Genomic DNA, 22748 nt, shown 5'->3' on the forward strand with positions numbered 1-22748 from the left:
TCGCCGCGGCTCCTCCTGCCTCTCGCCTCCCGGCCCAGGGGCGCGCCCTCTCCGAGGCTCCCGGTCGCGAGGGCCGCAGGCGCCGCGAGGCCCCGCAGAGCGCAGGTCCCGTCCTCCAAACGGCCGGGCCTCCTCCTGGGGCGGCCCCGGGGCCTGCAGGGGGCGGGGGGCGTTCCCGCCGCTGCCTCGGTGCCTCTAGGTCAGCGCAGCCCGCCCCAGGGCCTGCAGTCGCGGTTCCCCAGCACCCTCGGGACGGAGGCGGGGCAGCCTGCAGGGGGGGGGGGGGGGGGGCGGGGCTGGGGCCTCCTGAGCGCGGCCGGGGCTCCTTCGTGCAGGTATTTGGGCTCGGACCACGGGAGCCAAAGGATAGAAAAGCATCGCAATCATCACCTTCCGGGGTCAGGATATGCGGGAAGACACTTGGGTTCACCGGCAAGAGCCTGAGGCCTCACGGTCGCGCCCCCGCACGCCCCGCCCCGCGCACGCCCGGCGCATGCCTCGCGCACGCCCCGCACGCCCCTTGGCCTCCTTAGCCCGCAGCCCTGCACACCCTCGGACCCCCGCAGCCCCGCAGCCCCTCACCGCCCCCTGCACCCCCACCCCGCCCCCCGGCCCGGAGCCCGCGAGCCTCTGGACGGCAGCGCCGCCCCGACCCAGGTGAGGCCTCGACGCGGACGCCTGCGTCGGGGGCGGGCGGGTGCGGACGTGTCCCCTCGGGACGCGGGACTCGGGGTGAGGCCCCTCGCGTGTCCCCCGCCACCTGCCAAGCCCGAGGGGCCGCCTCTTCACACGTCCGCCCTCGGCGTGTGAAGCCGTCTGTCCGTCCGCCCTCCGCGTGCACAGCCGTCTGTCTGTCCGTGTCCGTCCCTCCCTCCGCGTGCGGGGCCGTCTGTCTGTCCGCCCTCGGCGTACACGGCCATCTGTCCGTCCTACCCTCGGCGTGTGAGGCCGTCTGTCCGTCCGCCCTCAGCGTGCGAGGCCGTCTGTCCGTCCGCCCTCCGCGTGCACGGCCGTCTGTCCGTCCGCCCTCGGCGTGCACGGCCGTCTGTCCGTCCGCTCTCCGCGTGCACGGCCGTCTGTCCGTCCGCCCTCCGCGTGCACGGCCGTCTGTCCGTCCACTCTCCGCGTGCACAGCCGTCTGTCCGTCCGCTCTCCGCGTGCACGGCCGTCTGTCCGTCCGCCCTCGGCGTGTGAAGCCGTCTGTCCGTCCGCCCTCCGCGTGCACGGCCGTCTGTCCGTGTCCGTCCCTCCCTCCGCGTGCGGGGCCGTCTGTCCGTCCCACCCTCGGCGTGTGAAGCCATCTGTCCGTCCGCCCTCCGCGTGCACAGCCGTCTGTCCGTCCGCCCTCGGCGTGTGAAGCCGTCTGTCCGTCCGCCCTCCGCGTGCACGGCCGTCTGTCTGTCCGTGTCCGTCCCTCCTCCCTCCGCGTGCACGGCCGTCTGTCCGTCCGCCCTCGGCGTGTGAAGCCGTCTGTCCGTCCGCCCTCCGCGTGCACGGCCGTCTGTCCGTGTCCGTCCCTCCCTCCGCGTGCGGGGCCGTCTGTCCGTCCCACCCTCGGCGTGTGAAGCCATCTGTCCGTCCGCCCTCCGCGTGCACAGCCGTCTGTCCGTCCGCCCTCGGCGTGTGAAGCCGTCTGTCCGTCCGCCCTCCGCGTGCACGGCCGTCTGTCTGTCCATGTCCGTCCCTCCCTCCGCGTGCACGGCCGTCTGTCCGTCCCACCCTCGGCGTGCACGGCCGTCTGTCCGTCCGCCCTCCGCGTGCACAGCCGTCTGTCCGTCTGCTCTCCGCGTGCACGGCCATCTGTCCGTCCGCCCTCGGCGCGGGGCGGGTGTCGGGCTGCTTCCCGGAGGCCCCGGAGCCGGCGACCCGGCCGCAGAGCCCTCCCACCGCAAGCTCTGAAAGTCGAGCTTTTGCTCTTCTCGGTCGGTCGATCTCGGTTTATTTCCACGACCGCGCATTTCATTCAAGCGGTTTAGAAGTCTCTTTGGAATGACTTGCAAAGTAGAATAAAGATAAATGTTTATTTGCTGTGGTACTTTACATATATTTTCTATTTCTCTAAGTTCTCTACTGAGGTTTTCAAGTTCTCTCTGATACAGGTAGTACAAAAATCTTATTTGAAGCAAATCAATTAGTCCTGCAGATGACAGAGAGATCGATATAAGAGAGCTGCAAATACACCTATTCTCTGAGCTCTTGAAAAGCCTCCAACAGTACAGAACTTCTGCATTTTAATAAAAAATTTACACACTGATTTTAGTTGTAAAGGAGAAGAGAAAATTCAAGTATAAAAAGCCTGGGACTATGAAAACAAAGTGTTTTGTCTAAAAGATCTTTTTTGTTTCAAGAGAAAAGGTCCTCGGTAATTTTATGAAGTTTTAAATTTGGAGCATCCTTTGTCAATAGCGCTCCACACCCACCACCACCACCACCAAAAAAGAACCGAGAGTAAATGACCCAGGCTAGCTGAGGCTGGAGGAATGAAAATGTCATTAGATTAATGCCAGATTAAGGTTTATGCTAATACTCTACACAATGGGATTTGGGAACTGAGCCTGGCCCTCACCTCCTGTAAAGTGGGCTGGTCCAGGTGGAGGTGGACTATGGAGTGGGGGCAGAGGGAAAGCTGGAATATGTCAGAGTTGTTATATTTGATTTTATAATTCATACTGTTTAGTGGTGGGAACCCAAGGCAAGTTTAGAAGTAACGGGTGACATTCCTCTCTGGGAAAGCTGTAAAGAAAATGGATAATTTGGTAAATTGCTAATTTTTGTGGAGGGTTACACAATGATCTCTTTAGTCTCTTTTAGTTACATTCCTGAACTTTTCTCATTTACTTTCATTTCTGGATATCTAGTCATATCTTCTTTGCTATTAGTGCTTCTGTTATTTTTATTTTTTAAAATTATTTTTTTAAAAGAAATATTTATTTATTTTAGACAGAGCATGGTCACAAAAGCTGAGGGAGGGGCAGAGGGAGAGAGAGAATCCCATGCAGATTCCCAGCTGAACATCTCGCCGGACATGTGGCTTGATCTCATGAACCTGAGATCACAACCCAAGCCAAAACCAAGAGCAGGATGCTCAACTTACTGAGCCTCCCAGGTACCCCAACAGCTGTAATTTTTAGAACTATAATGTATTGAAGTATAACTAAACATTCAAAAACATTATGAATACAGGCTTCATTTTTTTACCCCTACTCCTACTTTGTCATTTCCCCTGACTGGCAGGATTGGGAGAAGTTGGCAACACCTGGTTATATGCCTCATCTGTCTGACCCACTAGTCAAAATATAAACTTGTTCATGTGAAGTAGTTCAAGAAATACAGCAAAATTGCTTTGAGTCCTATGACCTCTGCCCCTGCACACACCCACCCATCCACAGACACTTCCTGTCACACTTATGAAATTAAGTAGGCTATGAGTTTCCAGATTCCTTCCAAGATAAATCTAATTAAGCAAGAGCAATAGAGAGAGCAGTCTTTTAAATTTTTTTCAGAAGTTATCTCTTAATTAAAACCATTCCCATTTTCTTTTTTTTTTTCCATTCCCATTTTCTAGATAAATGAGTCGAACCTGTTGATGAACATGTGCGCCTGATTTTAAAGGTATGGGAATTACCATCTTAAGCGCTCTCTCCATTTCTTCGGTGTTAAAGCACAGCTACTTATCTGCGTTATCACAACATGAAGTAGAGGACACTCCAGCTAGCACAGGCACTTTCAGTGAAGCGTTTCAGCTTGAATCATGACTCCCCCAGGCTCAATTCTTTACGTATTAGCAGTTTAAATGTGCATGCACAGAAAGAGGCTTTGTTTGGGGATTGCAAACCAGTAGATCATTCGGCATCTTTACAATGTCCCGGATATTTGAATGAATGCAACTTCACTGAACTTGTTAATGTAAAATATTAGATGTAGCCTGAGTAACACCAACAGCTTGCAGAGACTCTAATGGTCCCTCTTTAATTTTGTTGCTGACACCTGGCAACATTTGGAACTATAAATAGAGTAGCAGGGAGGAAGAAAGCCAAAGAGATTTTCTGTTTCTGCCTCGATATGTAAAAAGAGGTTTTTAAAGAAAAATGGCAAACGTCACATGTGGGAAAGAATTAGGGGTTCATTCTATTGAGATGAAGGCTGCCACAGGATCTACTAGAGCACTTTGTAGTTAAGACATCCTGGATTCTGGTTGGGTTTGTGAGCCTCCTCATAATTATGGGTGAAGGTGCAGGAAGCTGCTTTATCTTTCCAGGACTAAAACCCAATTGTAAAGCCCCAGGACGATAGGCTATAAAACTAAGGGGGCAGGAGGACTGTACCCTCTACCATTTTTCCATTCCCAATTATCCAATATGAGAGATGGAGGGGGTGGGGACAGGAAAAGAAGGGGGTTGTAGAGCAAAAGGGGGAGGCAGAACGTTCCTGAATGGTCTTGATTCCTTTCTGGGAAAGGATCTAATTAGTAGTGTCAGCAAAGTAACCTACAACCAGAGAGCATTCCAGAAACTCCCTTTAGTAAATAGACTGTTAAGCTTATTACCAGGCAGATAGAAATTGAATCTCTGCCGGAGTCTTAATGTGGATTGGCTGCCTTCTCTCTTAGCTGTTTCTCCTTGAGAAATGCAGGATTATATGGAGGCAGGAAGATCCCTTTTGGCAGACTCATAATCTTTTAGCAGGTGTGAGGGTGGAAAAAGCATAAACTGAGAAGGTTAAGCAGCTGGGGTCCAGCTTCACCCCTGCTTCCACTAGCTTCACTGTCCCAGGCACATTACTTGGATTTCCCAAGCTGTGGTTTCCAAAATCACCCCCTCACGAATACACCGGGAGGATTAAATGAGATGACCTTCGTGAAAAGCCCAGTGAAATGCAGATGCTTCATAACCACTGGTTTCTTCCCTTTCTCTGCAATACAAACAGGCACTTCTTTGTCAGATAAATTGATTTAACTATGTCTTCTTGCTTTATTATTGTATCATGTCTATTATGTGAGAAGGAAGAAATTACAGTGTTCTCTTCCTCAGGGGATACTCTTGCAATCTCCTACTTAAGAGTAAGTTTAACCATGCACAGGTCGGAAACATTCTCCATAGCCCGTTTTCTAATCCTCATTTTGTACCAGAGGGCTCTAAGAGATTTGAGCATAATATCCAGCTATTTTAATGGGTTTTCTAAGAGTGTGAATTGGCTTATAATATAGGCAGCCCCTTCTTTTCATGCTAGGGTTGAAAAAGCCAACATTTTTTTTCCTGAGGATTATAGGATTACCTTTTTTTTTTTTTTTTTTTTTTTTTTTTTTTAAAGATTTTTTATTTATTTATTCATGATAGTCACAGAGAGAGAGAGGCAGAGACACAGGCAGAGGGAGAAGCAGGCTCCATGCACCGGGAGCCCGATGTGGGATTCGATCCCGGGTCTCCAGGATCGCGCCCTGGGCCAAAGGCAGGCGCCAAACCGCTGCGCCACCCAGGGATCCCAGGATTACCTTTAATACTGTATTTCAACACCTGTTATAAGACCTGAGGAACTCCATAAATGTTAAATAATGATATCTAATGTGAATTTTTTTAAAAAACCAGCATATTAAACTGTGAATTCCTAAGTTTCTCTATCTTAGCCATTTACTCTTATATCTTAGTCTAGTAGAAAAGTTTGGAACATTCACAGAATCTTGCAAGTGGTCAAGCAGAACCAAATTGACTCATGACATCGCTCTTTTTTTGAAAAAATATTTTATTTATTTATTCATGAGAGACACAGACATAGAGAGGCAGAGACGTAGGCAGAGGGAGAAGCAGGCTTTCTGCAGGGAGCCCGATGTGGGACTCGATCCCAGGACCCAGGGATCACAACCTGAGCCAAAGGCAGATGCTCAAACACTGAGCCACCCAGACGCCCCATGACACTGCTCTTAACTAAACCTGTGACATTTTGTCTGCATGTGATCCGGCCTGACCAGGGCTTTTGCTTGTATTGACCTCAGCTTTCTTCTGTTGACCTCTGATAGCAGACTCCACGCTGTTTCCAGGTCTTTTGCCTAGAATCGAATCTTTCCACACGTAGGTTTTGTGTGTCATAGCACTTAGCTGGAAGAGTTGCGGTGCACCGTTGCCACAACCAGACAGGGTGATTTCCCTGCTGCCTCCCTACTGCTACAGAAGCAAAAATGAAGTTTGTTGCCATATCTATAAATTTTAAGTCACTATCTTACAACCTAGGGCATTTTACAATAACTGTCAACCAGTGAAGTGGAAATGACTTAGTTACCATTGCTGGGATGTGCGTCCTTAGGTTGTTACTTCTTGCTGGCATGGCTGTAAAACTGTAGCTCCCTAAAAGTTTCAGGGAGTTAACCATTTCAGAAGGATTTAAGAAAGACCGTAAGCCCACTTATGGTTTGAAAACCACACTGACACGTTATCAGAAAGCCCCAGACAGCACAGTGGAGTATTATTTTGCTTTGATATCAGAACATGCAATATTGGTGGAAAACATGGATATCAATAAGATTGAGTTGAGAAGTGACTTAGATGAGCCTACCTCTAAATAGGAAGTACTGGGAATACCTTGACCGATTTATTTCACTTCTATCTGCCTTTTTATATAAGCATGAGAATGATATATGATAGAAATTTATGTCTAAATAAATCTGAAAAAGCTCTTTCAATAGTCATAAAATAAAAATCTGAGTGATAGAAAAGCATTTTTCCATAGTTTAATGGGTGATATTTTTTCTTTCCTTTTTTTTTCTTTGTGGTGGATAATAAAATGGTGAGCTATATCCTATTGATGGGACTTTAGATTTAATGTAGTACAGTATCATTGTTCTTGGGAGTATATGGGTTATTCTCTGGATTATTTCCTTGAAGGGATTTTAAAAATCCTTGAAATTTCACATCCAATTAGTTCAATATGCATATGTACTGCATCACCAAAAGCCATTGAAATATAAATATTATCATTGAGTTTTTAAATGCATGACACAAAATTCCATCACTTTTGATAGGTAATAATGAGAATGTACTAATGAAAAGTTATGTCTTGGTTATTCCTTTTATAGTCTGCTAGATGCATTACATTTTGTCTTTATAGCTGAAGATGTGGCATGGAAAAAAAAAGTAAACTCTTTAGTGTTAGGTTAGAGAATGTTTGTTATTCAAATTTGGAAAATAACAAGCTATTCTTTTAAAAATGTGATCATAAATAATAATAGTAGAGATGTTTAAAAGCCAAAAAATATGTAATTGTATTTTCAAAATGGCATTTGGGGGAAAGCAGGTGCAATTACCATGATTCTTAATCAAGATGTGTTCTACAAATCATCTTGTAGAAGAAATAGGAAAATATTTACAATATATTAAGAGAAAAAAGCAGATTACAATATAAAAGGTCAAGTATGTCTCCTCTCTCTGCACCCAGTACTCAAATTCCTCAGTTTCAAGTGGCTTATACTCTACATAAGCTAATTTCTTTATGAATACAGATTCTATTGAATATTGTGAAGCCTATAATGAATATTTGGTAACATTTATTCATTCAAAAACTATTTGTTGGCTATAATTCAAGGTCCCTGGGGACAAAGCAATAAAGCCTTGCCATCTCAGAGCTTAGATTCTAATGGGGGCAGATAATAAGATAAGTACATTTTATTGTATGATAACTAATAAGTGTAAAGGGTGAAACTAGAGAGGGATGGACGATTGGAAGCTTTGGGAAGGGTTCAGAATTTTCTATTGGGTGGCCAAGGTGGTCCTCTCTAAGAGACATAGGAGCAGAGCCCTGAAGAAAGCAAAGAATCTACCCATGTGGCTATCTGAGGGAAGCACGTTCTAAGCAGAACAAGCAAGCAGGGAGGCCTAACCAGTGCCTGGTGTGTTCTAGGAATGGGAAGAGGTCAGAGGAGTTGGCGTAGGTGAACAAATTCAAGTGTGTTAGATAAGGTTAGAGAAGTAAAATAGGCAGAGCAGATAGTGTGGATGTTGTGGGTGAGAGAGAGGACAGTGGCCCTTTCCTGTGAGTGAGATGTACCCTGGTCTGTCTGGCATTTTATGTGGATGTTTGCCTGTTGTGTTGATAATAGACTAGAAGAGTGGAAACAGGCCAATTAGCAGGTTCGTAAAAATCTAGGTGAGAGATGACAGTGATTTAAACTCAGCAATACAAGAAGTGTTAAAAATAAATCCAGATTCTGGAGCTATTTTGAAGAATGTGCTGTTATGATTTGCTGGACTGGATGCAGAGTGAGCAGCAGATGAGTTCAGTAGGACTCTCAAGATTTCTAGCCTGAACAACTGAATTAGAGCTGCCCTTTATCAAGGGTGACGAAGGGAACATTGTAAAAGGAGTATAATTGGGGGAAATGGGTGAGGAATATTAGGAATAAAATTTGGATTAGTTAAATTTGAGATGCCTTTGAACATCTAGGGAGAGGTATCAGATAGGCAGTTGGGTACACAAGTGTGGAATTAAGGCTGCAGGAGTCATTCGCGTATCAATGATATTTATTTATTTATTTATTAAAAATATATTTCTTTAAAGTTTTTTATTTATTTATTCATGAGAGACACACAGAGAGAGAGAGAGAGAGAGAGAGGCAGAGGGAGAAGCAGGTTCCCCGTGGAGAGCCTGATGCAGGACTCGATCCCAGGACGTGGGGATCACCACCTGAGACAAAAGCAGATGCTCAACCACTGAGCCACCTAGGTATCTTCATATAGATGATATTTTAAAGTCATGAGAGTGAGTGATATCACCAAGGAGTGGAGCTCGGTGTTCTGAAAGCCAGATCAGAAAGGCATTTCATGGAGAGAGGCATCAAGTGAGTCAGATAAGTCAGCTAAATAAGCTGAAGACTGAGAATTGACCATGGATTTAGCCACGTGAAGGTCACCACGAGCCTGATTGGAGCAGTTTGGTGTGGGATTCGCCTGAATGTAGTGGGATCCGCCTGAATGTAGTGGGATCTAGAGAGAATGTGAGGAGAGAAATAGGAGACATGATGTCCAGCAATTTTCCCATAAGAAAAGGAACAAAGGAGAAAGGAGAGAAATGGACGATAGAGTGGAAATTGTTTTGGTTTTGTGTTTTAGATGATAGAAAATCAGGCTGTTGATGGAATTATCCAGTGGAAAGAGGGGAGAAAAAAAATTGGAGACAGGGAGATTTGCTGAGCCTGGCACAGCTTCTAGTGAGGAAGTAAAGAAATTGATTTTAGCAAGGAGCTGCTAAAAATGCATTTTCCAGGCATTCCAATCAGGTTTTATGCCATTCTCTACTGCTCTTCTCTCTGCCCCAGTCTATCTTTCGTTGATAGGATTTCACCAATTCATCTCTTCAGTGAAGTGTTTCCTCTCTATCTCAGCTCATGAATTCATAGAGATCTCTCCCTTCTCTGAATTCATTGCTCTTCTAATCTGTCCCATTAAATTGAATATTAGTCATCCTTTTATGCACAGCTGTCTTTCCCATTAAAGTGTAAGCCCCTTGATAGCAGTGATCATGCCCTGCCTGTGGTAAGTGCCCAGTAAAGCTACCTGACTCGGCCTCTACCACTTGCACTGGAAATGATTTCCTCCCTTATAACTCCCTGAGGAGAAGAGCCTACTATTATTCTCCATGTAAAAGTCCTTCATGTACTGGAGAGTATTATTAAACTGCCTCTCGGTCTCATCTTTTCCACTCTTTAATACCCCAGTTTCATCTCTTAATGTTTATTTTTGGTTTCTTTCCATTGGCATGTCCCCAAATGTAGTTTTCCCCCAAATGTGCTTTTTTAAAAATTTTATTTCTCTTTCTCCTTTTTTAATGTTCTTTTATTCTTTTGCTCCTCTCAGAGTTTAATTGCAGAATCTGAGATGTTGCAGAAGGTGGGAATCCAGAGCTGACTGAGCCACAGCTGCCTTTTACCAGACTGAGGGGAAAAAGTGAGGATTGACCAGACTGTGAGAGAGAGAGAGAGAGAGAGAGAGAGAGTGTGTGTGTGTGTGTGTGTGTATGTGTGTTGTGTACATTCCAAGCAAAAGGAGAAGCATGTGAAAAGGTACAGAGATAAAACCATAACATTTTCTCACCCACAGCTACATATTCATCCCTTAGAACAGTGCCTAGCTCTAATACTTATTAAGTAGATGAATCAATGAGTTAACTACTCCTGTGATCATCAGTAGCTTCTACTAGTTTTCTATGTAGACACTGGGCTCACCTGCAGCTTATCCTGTCATTTATAATGTGACCACTACCCTAAATTGCCAGTCGGTAACAATCATAGCTGGTATTAACTGAATATGTATGAGACAGTAGAGTAGAAAGATAAAGAATTTATTACTCAGGTGCCATATATCTGCTCATGTCTCAACTCTGCCATTTTGTAGCTGTGTGATTTGGGGCAGGTCACTTACTCTCTGTGTCTGTTCCCTCAACCCATAAAGCAGGACTAGTAATACCCACTTCACAAGATTGTGGTGAAGATGAAATGAATAAATATATATTATTTTAATTTTACTTATTTACTCATGAGAGACCCAGAGAGAGAGAGAGAGGCAGAGACACAGGCAGAGGGAGAAGCAGGCTCCATGCAGAGAGCCTGACGTGGGACTCGATCCCCGGTCTCCAGGATCAGGTCCTGGGCTGAGGGCGGCGCTAAACTGCTGAGCCACCCAGGCTTCCCGAATTAGTATAAAATCATAAAGTAACTAAATCAATATCAATCCTAATCTTAACCTCATCGGGTTAGATGAGTTCACTGAGGCTTACCGGGGCGGAAGAGCTTTCCCGAAGCTAACCAGCTGGTTAACGACTGGGGGTTCGTGTTCACCCATGGCCCATCTGCTGCGGTGGCAGGCAGGGCCCAGATGAGGAATAAGAGCAGCTTTGTGCCCAGGCCTCCCTTTAATGTAAACAGGTGAGGTGGTGCATTGAGGACCCACTGGCAGTGGAAATAAAGCAGTGTTGTTGAGGACATGGTTGCAGGGAACAAATCTGAGCAAAAGGGTAAGGATGGAAAAGAGACAGGAGTTGAGGTGGGTGATCACGGAGGAAGAAGAGGCAGTAAATATCCCCGCAGCAGGGCCTGGTCTGCTCTAACTTCTTGGGCTTGTTCTTACGTGCTCTGTTTGTTTAAAAACCTATGAGACCAAGCTCAGATTATGATGTCCAAATTATTTCTGGGCTCTCCTTGTAGAGTTACGACTGAGTTGGACATTACATTAGTGAACAAAGCAGTATGCTTGGGTTTGTTTGTAACCCTCATTTCCAGGGATTTACTGCTGTCATTTCTCTTGCAAATGATTACATTTTTTTATTATGTTCTCTGAGAATAGCAGAGCCATAAACTTCAAATTAATGGGTCGCAATTTACTCCTTAAAGCTGTTACTTGCACAATATTTTGGTCCTCTTCTGGAGCTATTCTATCTTATTTATTCTACATTCTAATATTTATTCTATATTATTTTCATATTCCTTTCTCTTCCTTCACGACAGTCTGGATGGGGGAATTCTAGAAAGAACAAAAAGAAGACAAGCTGTGAAACCGAGCAGAAAGTATGTCTTTTAGAAATTAGAAAAGCCTGGGAGAAACAGGAGCAGGTCTTGGGGAGACTGTGCCCTGTGTAGACCACCTTGTTTCACTCGTAAGGGGATGTGAACCTCAAGAGCTGGAATGTAGGGACCATAAAAAAGAAGCATTGAAAGGGTACATCTTCCTTATCTCTTTTCTTCATGCCCCACTTTGGGGTTGAATGTGCCTATGAGGGGCTTTATAAGGCCCAGAGTAGAGCAAGTTCACAGGTGGTTGAGATTCCTCTATCGTACAGCATAATTGAATAGTGATTCTATGGCATTCTTAGGCCTTTTTTCTGGGTAAGAATTTGTACCTGGGTCAATGCTGAAGCAGTTACAGGTTCCCGCTCTGGACTGCTACCCAATGACCTCTTGATCACAGGGCAGGAAGATGTGTGGTGAGGTAGGAGGGATGGTTGAGGGGGGCTCCGGACTCTTAACCTGCCAGGCAGCTGGTGCACTGATTCCATCTAGAGGTAAAACCTGGATGCGGCCATTGATACCACCCTCGGTACAAACTAGCAGGCTCCAGTGTTTACTAAGCAACACAAAAGAGATTAGATGTACTTTATTATATATATTTTTAAAGATTTATTTATTTTAGAGCGTGTGTGTGAGAGTACACGAGCAGGGGCGGGGGCTTGAAGAGTGGTAGGGACAGAGAGAGAATCCTAAGCAGGCTTCATGCTCAGTGGAGCCTGACATGGGATTCAGTCTCACAACCCTGAGATCATGACCTGAGCTGAAATCAAGAGTCGGATGCTTAACCGACTGGGCCACCTAGGTATCCCAAGACCAGATATGCTTTATACAATAAATACCTGTCTTTTTTTTTTTAAATTGAGTATATCACACATGCAAAATGTACTAATCTTAAGTGTTCCATGAATTTTTACGTATGCAAACACTAACTACAGCACCCCCCCCCCCCAAAAAAAAATTCCAGGTATTTCCAGGAACCCAGGAGGTTCAACATATGAGTTTTGAGGAGACACAATTCAGTCCATAGCAGGAATGTGTAATATAATGTGGTTGTCATCTCCTGGAATCAGGATATTTGAAAGCAGTGATGAATTCAATATTGGTAGGAAATTATTTTAGTAAACTTTCTCAAGTGAGCATTCTTTGTTTCCTTAAAAATCTGGAGGATTTTAGGACTTCCCTAAAGTTCTATTCCACAATTTTTTTTTACTTTTACTTTTTATTATTTTTAGTTAAAAATTCTTTAAATTCTAGTATAATTAACATACAGTGTTATATTAGTTTCAGGCATGCAATATAGTGATTCAGCAATTCTATATATTATTCAGTGCTCATCATTAATCCCCTTCACTTATCTCACCCATTCCCCCCCCCACCGACTTTCCCCAGTTTTTTCTCCATGGTTAAGAATCTGGATTTTTTTTATTTGTCTCTTTTCTTTTTTTTTCTTTTTTAAATTCCAAATATGAGTAAAATCATAAGGCATTTGTTTTTCTCTGATTTATTTGAACCCAGGGCAAACATATTACCTATTTTGACTTTACTTCCTGCTCAAATAGTTTAAAAAATCATCAACTTTAAGTCTTTCAGGCATTATCAATCTGGATTTATCTTTCAAAGAGGTAAGCTATTTATTTGAGACCAGGTTTTTGAGTTGAAAGGTCATTTTTTCTGTGGCTTTTTTTTTTTTTTTAAGATTTTATTTATTTATTCAGGAGAGACACAGAGAGAGAGGCAGGACATAAGCAGAGGGAGAAGCAGGCTCCATGCAGGGAGCCCAATGTGGGACTTGATCCTTGGTCTCCAGGATCAGGCGCTAAACGGCTGAACCCCCCGGGCTGCCCATATCTGTGGCTTTTCATAAATATATGACTTTATTTAAGCAAGAGGATAGCCTGCAGATTCCTAAAGTGAATTATACTTTTTTTTTTTTTTTTTTTTTTTAGATTTTATTTATTTATTCCTGAGAGTCACACAGAGAGAGGCAAAGACATAGGCAGAGGGAGAAGCAGGCTCCCTGCAAGGAGCCTGATGTGGGACTTGATCCTGGAACTCCAGGATCACACCCTGAGCCGAAGGCAGACGCTCAACCACTGAGCGACCCAGATGTCCATAAATGATATGTTTTAAAAAAGCATATGGTTTCAAGTTCCTGACACTCATCTCACTCTGAGTCACTTCTGGATAGTTTTGGGTGCTCTCAGAGGTTAGGCATTTCTGGGATTCAAAAAAGGATATGTTTTCTGTTGTTTGTCATATTTGAAGTTTAAATAGCAGCATGTTCATTACTACCGTGTGCCACATGTTAGATTCTAGGTTCTAGGCAACCCAGAAAATGATAATATTTTTGCTCCTGTACAAATCGTTTTTTGTGAATCTTCTGTATCAGGGAAAATAAACATTGAGTGAGCCATGACTTGGAGTCTAGGACTAGTAGTTTTACAATCATTTTCTGATCCTTCTCAGTTCTCTACCTTTTGGTACACTGGGGTCACTTCGCTTTCTTAGTTCAGTAGAACAGTTCCACATGGCCATTTGCCCACTAAAATAGACAAATACATGTTAGAGACACAATACCAAATGCCTAATTTTCCTGCTCGGATCCTTTCATCAACATCCATAGTCAGATATTGAATATATCCCCTGTTTAAAAGATAGAGGAGAAAAACAACAATGTGTGTTTGTGTGCGTGCGTGCATGTGTGTGTGTGTGTGTACCCACGGAACAAGGGACTAGCTGGCCGTGCAGTACTGGGAAAACAGGTTGGGATAAATGACATCAGGTGAACCCCTGGCACAGGTTGGAGGGAGAGCCAGCATGCTCTTTCTTTCAACAAAGGATCTTTAAGAGTGGGACATATGCCCAGTTTTCAGAAATGAATTAGGTGAGATCTGTCTCAAAGGCAGAGGGTTGGGACAGATTGACAGAGGGGGCTCTTTTCTTCAAGAGAGAAGCTAAAGGCCATTCCTAGGCCACTCTCTCTCCAGATTACCTGGCCTCATTCTTCTCTGATGTGTATGTGAAAATTCATGATCTTTACAAGTTATCTTTACGTTCTTTTATTGGGGATAGAGTAGAGCATCTTTGTCAGAACTGAGTCAGGTCTTGCTTCCTTCAAAAAACAATTTGTCAAGTTTTCCTTCTTTTTCTATGGCCTGGAACTTTTTTTAAAAAATTAATTTATTTATTCATGAGAGACACACACACAGAGAGACAGAGACATAGGCAGAGAGCGAAGCAGGATCCTCACAGGGAGCCTGATGCGGGACTTGATTCCAGATCCCAGGATCATACCCTGAGCTGAAGGCAGACGCTCAACCGCTGAGCCACCAAGGCATCCCTGCCCTGGAACAGTTTAAATAGTGTAGGAATTCTTTGAAAATTTGGTAGAATTCACCAGTAAAAACAACTGGGTTGTTATCTTTTAAATGTTGAGAGCTGAGGGGGAGATGAGGGTAGGTTTCAGATACCTTTCTAATTTCTTTATGATAATCTCCTTAAATGTTTAAATTTTTTTTTAAGATTTTATTTATTTATTCATGAGAGACACAGAGAGAGGCAGAGACACAGGCAGAGGGAGAAGCAGGCTCCACACAGGAGCCTGATGAGGGACTCGATCCTGTACCCTAGGATCACTCCCTGGGCCGAAGGCAGACCCTTAACCGCTGAGCCACCCAGGCATCCCTAAATGTTTAATTTTATTTTGAGTCAATCTTATTATTGTATGTGCTGCCAAAGTGAGCACTATTTTGAGTCAATTTTAGTAACATACTTAACATATTTTCTTAGCTTTTATTATATGAAACTTTGGCATATAATTGCATAGAGAAATCATTTATTTTTCTAAATCTCTTTTATTGGAGTGATATACCCTTTCTTATAAACTTGTGAACTAACCACTTAATTTTCAGCACCTTAGAGATGAGAAATTTATACAGACCTGCCCTTGCTGGAGAACCCCAGCCATCTTCATTAGTGAAAAGAAGTATCTAGAATGAAGTCAGTTTATCGATTTTCTTTTTGCTGGGCAAGGAGGTGATTTGATGTATTAGTCAGGGTCCCATTAGGGGCCAGAAACCACACCAGTTACTGTAGTAGAGAGAATTTAACACAAAGAATTATTAGCTAGGAATAAAGTTGGTAACTAGGTAAGTAAAAAGTTCAAAAATAAAATCCTTTAAGATAACAGATATGACAACTGGAGAAACAGCTATAGCACTCTCTATCAACTTGGCAGGAGTACCATGACAAAATCCCGCTGACTGGGTGGCTTAAACAACAGAAATTTATTTCTTTACTATTCTGGAGGCTAGAAATCTGAGACCCAGGTGTCCGTGGGCCTCTGTCATCGACTTCTAGATGGTCATCTTTTTTCTCTCTCCATATGGTGTTCCCTCTGTAGCTGTCTATATCCAAATTCTCTCTTTATATAAAGCCACCAGTCATATTGGTTGGGGGATGGTTAGGACTTCAATAGACATATTTGTGGGGTGGGGACACAATTCATCCCGTAACACACTCCTAAGGATGGGGAAACAAAAGAGTTTGGAGTTATTAACCGTTGAAGGCTTGATAAAGGGCCCTGGAGAGCTGAACTCAGGCCTTTGAGGAAATAGGGGAGTTGGTCTGGGACTTATGTCCCTGTGGTCAGAAATCTAAACCACAGCACAAATTTAGGTTTTAAACGTAGACTTCTACTTCTGTTAATATGGGGTAAGGACTGGATTTGAGGAAATATTTGGTATTTCATCATCTTGGTTGTGATGATGATTTCACAGGCATATGCATTTGTCAAAACTTACAAAATTGTACATTTTAAATATATATAGTTTCCATTATACCTTAATTAAGCAGGTAAAAAGGCTGTAACTGGGGCGCCTGGGTGGCTCAGTTGGTTAAATGTCTGCCTCTTGCTCTGGTCGCGGAGCCCTGTGTTTCCAAGTGTCCCCCATGTGTCCCTGTGTCATGCTCTCTGCTCAGCAGGGAGTCTCCTTCTCCCTCTGCCCCTCCCCCTCTGCTCATGCTCTCACATTCTCTCTCTAAAATAAATAGAATATTTTTTTAAAAGGCTGTAACTTAATAAGAGTATTTATTAAGTCTCAAAATTGCACACTAACCTGTATTTATACTTAATTTATCCTCTAAAACACTAATGTGCAGTTGGCATATCAGTGACTTGCTTTGATGTCAAGGTTTTCTATCCACAAAGCCTAAGCAGGAATGCTAGCCAGTGTTGGCCTTTAACTTCCTTGTGAATCTTCTCTTCCTGACAGGATTTTTGCAGCCCCTGTAGCCTCGTATGACATTTAGAGGGTGAGACATTAACTCATGGTATTCTCACCAGCTGGTCAGTGCAAAGAAGGATGGAGAAGGGAATAGCCTTGCTGAAATTAGGCTGTAACTAAGTAGACATACATATGGAAAAGCGTTCCCTACACGGTGATGGTCTGCTCTCAGCTTTCTGGCGTTAGGTTCTCTGTAATTGTTCAGTGTCTTATGCCTAAAAATCTTCCAGATCTCCTGTGAAGTATTTGATTTTACAACATCCTCATAGAGAAAATGTACAATAACCAAGGCTTGCTGATTAAAATGAGGTCAACAACAGATTTTTAAAAATCCCATTCTTTATCTCTTCTCTCTGTTAAATAATTCAAGAAATATCTAGTGAGCACTTATGTGCCGGGCACATTTAGCTGTTATGTACTTCTAGGGGCTTGTTATTCAAATCGTGTTTAGTGGAACACAGCATTAGCATCACCTGGGAGCTTATTAGAAATGCAGAATCTGAGTCCTCCTCCAGACATGCAGAATGAGTATCTGCATTTTAACAAGATACCTCAGTGACTTGTATGTACATTTAAGAGGCACCGTTCTAGAGAATTCTCTGTAGCTCTGCCACTTAAATATTGCATCAACTTTGAGAAAGTAACCTCTTTTAAGTCATTAGCAAGTGAAGGGAAGGGGAATAATAGGAGAACCCACTACATGCGTTTTTTTTGGGGAGGATTTACTGAGATAAGCTTTCGAAATCCTTTACTACATAGGCTGGTACTTAGTAAGTGCTTTTTAAAAAAAAGTTTGTCATTATTGTTGTTGCTATTGTTTTGTAGTCAAAGGAAAAAAACTCTTTGGTAAAACTTTCCTTGTAGCAACTTTGCTTCTGGTCCTTTTATTTGTTCATAATGCTGACAGAGAGACATTACTCCAAGAGGAAGACATTTAAAGACAACACTTGATCGTGGATTGGCTCCTGAGCCCAAAAGGGAAGGAGGGCAAAGGAATGTTGTAGTCAGCTCAGGTTGTCATAACAAAACGCCACTGACTGAATGGCTTAAGCAATAAATATTTATTTTCTCACAGCTCTGGATACTGAGTCTTAGATCAGAATGGCAGCATGGTAGCTTCTGGTAGCGACTGTCTTCCTGGCTGGCAGGTGGCTGTCATCTTGCTGTATGCTTGCTTATATGGCCATTTCTTGCTCTCTTCCTCATCGTATAAGGCCACTAATCTCATTATGAGGGCCCCACCTTCAGCTACCAGCACTAATGGGCTAGAGGTTCAGCATATGAATTTGGGGAGGGGGGTGGTGGAGGACACAAGCATTAAGTCTAATGGTCTTGTTATCTCTCTTAAGTGACGCTGTTGAAAAGCCCCGGTGGCCCAGCGGTTTAGGGGGTTTAGGGCCGCCTTCTGCCCAGGGCGTGATCCTGGAGACCCGGGATCGAGTCCGGCATCGGGCTCCCTGCATGGAGCCTGCTTCTCCCTCTGCCTGTGTCTCTGCCTCTTTCTCTCTCTGTGTCTGTCATGAATAAATAAATACAAATCTTTAAAATAAATAAATAAATAAATGATGCTGGAATTTAAGTGATGTGGAATGAGATGGCGATGAATCTCTTCCTGAGGAAGTGCAGAAGAGGACTGCATGTATTTAAGGGCTCTGAACAATACCAGTGCTGTACTCCGGAGATGAAGTGGGATGATTGCTGCGGATTCTTACCTTTTGTTGGGTTTTACCAAGGAGCTTCACACATTGCTGGCCGGCAGCCCTGCATGTCTGCACTCTAACAGGCTCCAGGTCACGGCCATTACACTCCAGCCCAGATCCCCAGAAACTGGCACAAGATTGGGACACGACAGGCATTTGATATGTGTGTGTTGAGTATATGCCCAAATGGGTGAGGCCAGAGACCAGACAAGTAGCTCCTCAACCACCCCCACCCCCATGGTTTCATTCCCTCTGTTTTTCTAGGGGAAGGATAATGTCAAACCTACAGAAGAGATGTAAGAATTAAAGGAACTCATAGATCCTTTATCCAAAGCCACATGAATATATATTTTTTACATTTTATTTAAAAATAATTTTAAACTTATAAGAGATTTAAAAGAAAAATAGAAATGGTAATACAAAGAACTGGGGTGCCTGGATGGTACAGTCAGTTAAGCATCTGGCTCTTGGTTTCAGCTCAAGTTGTGATCTCAGGGTTGTGAGAATAAGCCCTGCTTCAGGCTCCGTGCTCAGTGCAGAGTCTGCTTGGGATTCCCTCCCTTTGCCCTGCTCAACCCGTACTCTCTGCAGTCTCTCTCTCTCAAATAAATAAATCTTTTTTTAAAAAAAGTACTACTAATACAAAGAACTACCCTATCCCCTTCACCTAGGTTTCGAAATTATTAATGGTTTACATTTGTCTTTTCACTTTTTCTCATATATCATTTTCTTTCTAAAACATTTAAGATTAAGTTGCAGACATGTTGCCAGATTACTCCTAAATACTTCAGTGTGTATTTCCTAAAGTCAAGGACACTACCACAGAGTTTCCGTGCCTTTATCAAAATCAGGATGTTAACATTGCTACAACATTTTTACCTAATCCATGCATTTTTTTCTGCCTGTCTAATAACGTCATTTATAGAAAGGAATAGTAATAACATCATTAACAAACATTGCCTCTCCCTCTTTTGCTTTTTGGGTCAAGATCCAATCCAGAGTCATCCACAGTATTTCATTAGTATTCATTTCAAGTCTGTTTGGTTTCTTTCAATCCACAGTTTCTTAGTTTTTCTTTGTTCTTTATCATCTTGACAATTTTGAAGAATATAGGTCAGTTATTTTATAGCATTTTCTTCAGTTTGGTTTGTCTGGTGGTTCTTTTATGACTGGATTCAGAATGTGACTTTAGGCATGAACACCACAGAAATAGTACTGTTTTCTTTCTAGTGCCTCATATCAGAAGACACACAAAATCTCATTTTCTCATCACCAAAGATGTTACCTTTTGTCATTTGGTCAAGATGGTGTCTATGATATTTCTCCACTGTACATACAGTTCATTAATAAGTAATGAGTAGATATCTTGTCGGGATTTACTTTGAGACTATACTTCCATATTCTATTTCACATCAACATTTTACTTGGTGAGTTTAACATCCATTCATATCTCTTGCCTGGTCATTTATTACAGTGATGTTTGTTGAGTATCATTTTTGTAATGATATCATTTCTTCTCACATTTCCTAATTGGTATTCCACTGTAAGGTAGAGGCTGCTCTGTGTGTAGTTTTTTTACTTACATTGGTATGGACTCATGGATTTCTATTTTATTGAATTGGTTATGATATGTTTGTTATCATTGTTAATTTATTACAGCTTTATTGAAGTATACTTGACAAATAATAAGTCACATCTATTTAAAGCATACTGTTTGAAGAGTTCTGGTGTATGTATATAGTTAAAGATCCATCACTTCATTCCATGTGGTTGGGTATATCAAGAGTTCATTCTATTTATGGCTGAGTAATATTCTTACTTTTTATTTATTTTTAAAAATTTTTAAAAAAGATTTTATTTATTTATTTATTTATTTATTTATTTATTTATTTATTTATTTATGAGAGACACACAGTGAGAGAGAGAGAGGCAGAGACACAGGCAGAGGGAGAAGCAAGCTCAGTGTAGGGAGCCTGACGTGGGACTCGATCCTGGGACTCCAGGGTCATGCCCTGGGCTGAAGGCAGCGCTAAACTGCTGAGCCACCGAGGGATACCCAGTATTCTTACTTTTTAAAAAAGATTTTATTTATTTATTTTTTGAGAGAGAAAGCAGGTGCACGTGAGTAGGGGGAGGAGCAGAGGGAGAGGGAGAAGCAGGCTCCCCATGGAGCAGGGAGCCCCACATGGGGCTTGATCCCAGGATCCTGGGACCATGACCTGAGTCAGAAGCAGACGCTTAACCAACTGAGCCACCCATGTGTCCCTTGCTGAGTAGTATTCTATTGTACTGACCAGTTTATTTACTCCTTCACATATTGATATACATTTGTTGTTTCTAATTTGGGACTATTAACAAGTAAAGTTGCTATGAAGAAATACATGTTTTTGTACGAATCTCTAAACATGTCCTTGTAGGGGTGTATTCTTCAATTCTCTTGGTTAACTATCAGGGATTGGAATGGCTGGATCACACAGTAGAGATGTATTGAGCTTTTAAGAAACTACTAAGTTATCAAAGTGTTTATATCATTTGAGATTATTCTTAGCAATATATGTATAATTTCACCGTATGATGTCACCTCCAACACTTTTTATGGTCAGTCTTTTTTATGGTGGCCATTTTATTTATTTATTTATTTATTTATTTTAAAAAAGATTTATTTATTTATTTATTCATGATAGACATAGAGAGAGAGAGAGAGAGAGAGAAGCAGAGACACAGGAGGAGGGAGAAGCAGGCTTCATGCTGGGAGCCCGATGTGGGACTCGATCCCGGGACTCCAGGATTGCGCCCTGGGCCAAAGGCAGGTGCTAAACTGCTGAGCCAGCCATATGGTGGCCATTTTAGACTGTGCATAGTATTACCATTTTATGGTTTTAATTTGCATTTTCCTAATAACTAATGACATGAAAAAAATTTTTAGAGGGGGAGTGCATGTATATAAGCAGGGGAGGAGTGAAAGGGTGAGGCAGAGAAGTGGGGAGGAGTAGAGGGAGAGAGAGAATCTTAAGCAGGCTCAACCATCAGTGAGAGCCTGATGTGGGGCTTGATCTCACGACCCTGAGATCATGACCTGAACCTAAATCAAGAGTTGGATGAGCCACTCAGGTGCTGTGATGTGAAACATTATTTATGGGCTTATTTACCATTCATTTATTTTCTTTGATGAAGAAAATGTGATTATTCACATCTTCTGCCTTTTTTATTGGGTCATCTGTCTTCTCTTATTGTTGACTTGTAAGAATTCTTTATATGTTCTTTTTTTAAAAAATATGTTTTATTTATTTGTTCATGAGAGACACACAGAGAGAGGCAGAGACATAGGCAGAGGGAGAAGCAGGCTCCTCACAGGGAGCCTGATGTAGGACTCGATCCCATGACCCTGGGATCACGCCCTGAGCCCAAGGTAGATGCTCAACCACTGAGCCACCCAGGTGCCCCAGCTTTGGTATCCTTGTAGAAAAGCAAATGGCTATGTGTGTATGTTTTTTTTAGCATTTATATTCTTTTTTTTTTTTTTGATAGTGCTTTTTTTTTAAAATTTTTTTATTTATTTATGATAGTCACACAGAGAGAGAGAGACAGGCAGAGACACAGGCAGAGGGAGACGCAGGCTCCATGCACCGGGAGTCCCGACGTGGGATTCGATCCCGGGTCTCCAGGATCACGCCCTGGGCCAAAGGCAGGCGCCAAACCGCTGCACCACCCAAGGATCCCTTGATAGTGCATTTATATTCTATTTCAATTATCTGTGTGTCTTTTTCTCAATATCACTGTCTCAATTGCTGCAGCTTTATATAACAAGTCTTAAAATTAGGTAATTAAGTTCTGCAACTTTGTTATTCTTTTTAAAAAATTGTTTTGGGTATTCTAACTCTTTTGCATTTCCTTTTTTTTTTTAAGATTTATTATTTATTCATGAGAGACACAGACTGAGAGAGAGGCAGAGACACAGGCAGAGGGGGAAGCAGGCCCCTCGCAGGGAGCCCAATGCGGGACTTGATCCCGGATCCTGGGATCATGATCTGAGCCGAAGGCATGTGCCCAACCGCTGAGCCACGCAGGCGTCCCTCCTTTACATTTCCATATAAAAATTAGCTTGTCAATTTCCACAGAAATCCAAACTTCAGAGTTAGGGTTTGACTGTATTATAAATTCCATCTCTGCTGGTTCCTAAATGATTTGTTCTTGCCATATGTTTTAAACTCTTTGACT

At 43.0% G+C, this 22748-nt stretch overlaps 1 long non-coding RNA gene across 2 annotated transcripts in view; it reads left to right on the plus strand.

Moving 5' to 3' along the window:
- Positions 1–588: 588 nt before the first annotated feature.
- LOC111093793 overlaps positions 589–22748 on the plus strand; it is a 122287-nt gene continuing 100127 nt past the window's right edge. The window contains exons 1-2 of one of the 2 annotated variants that reach the window (XR_005383268.1): positions 589–657; positions 3566–3612. This is a non-coding gene — a long non-coding RNA (uncharacterized LOC111093793). Of the gene's footprint in view, positions 658–2843; positions 3107–3565; positions 3613–22748 lie in introns of those variants that run through there. The other variant, XR_005383266.1, reaches the window with a different exon arrangement.

The sequence above is a fragment of the Canis lupus genome, chromosome 33, assembly GCF_011100685.1.
Source record: "Canis lupus familiaris isolate Mischka breed German Shepherd chromosome 33, alternate assembly UU_Cfam_GSD_1.0, whole genome shotgun sequence".
In the NCBI taxonomy this organism is placed as follows: domain Eukaryota; kingdom Metazoa; phylum Chordata; class Mammalia; order Carnivora; family Canidae; genus Canis; species Canis lupus.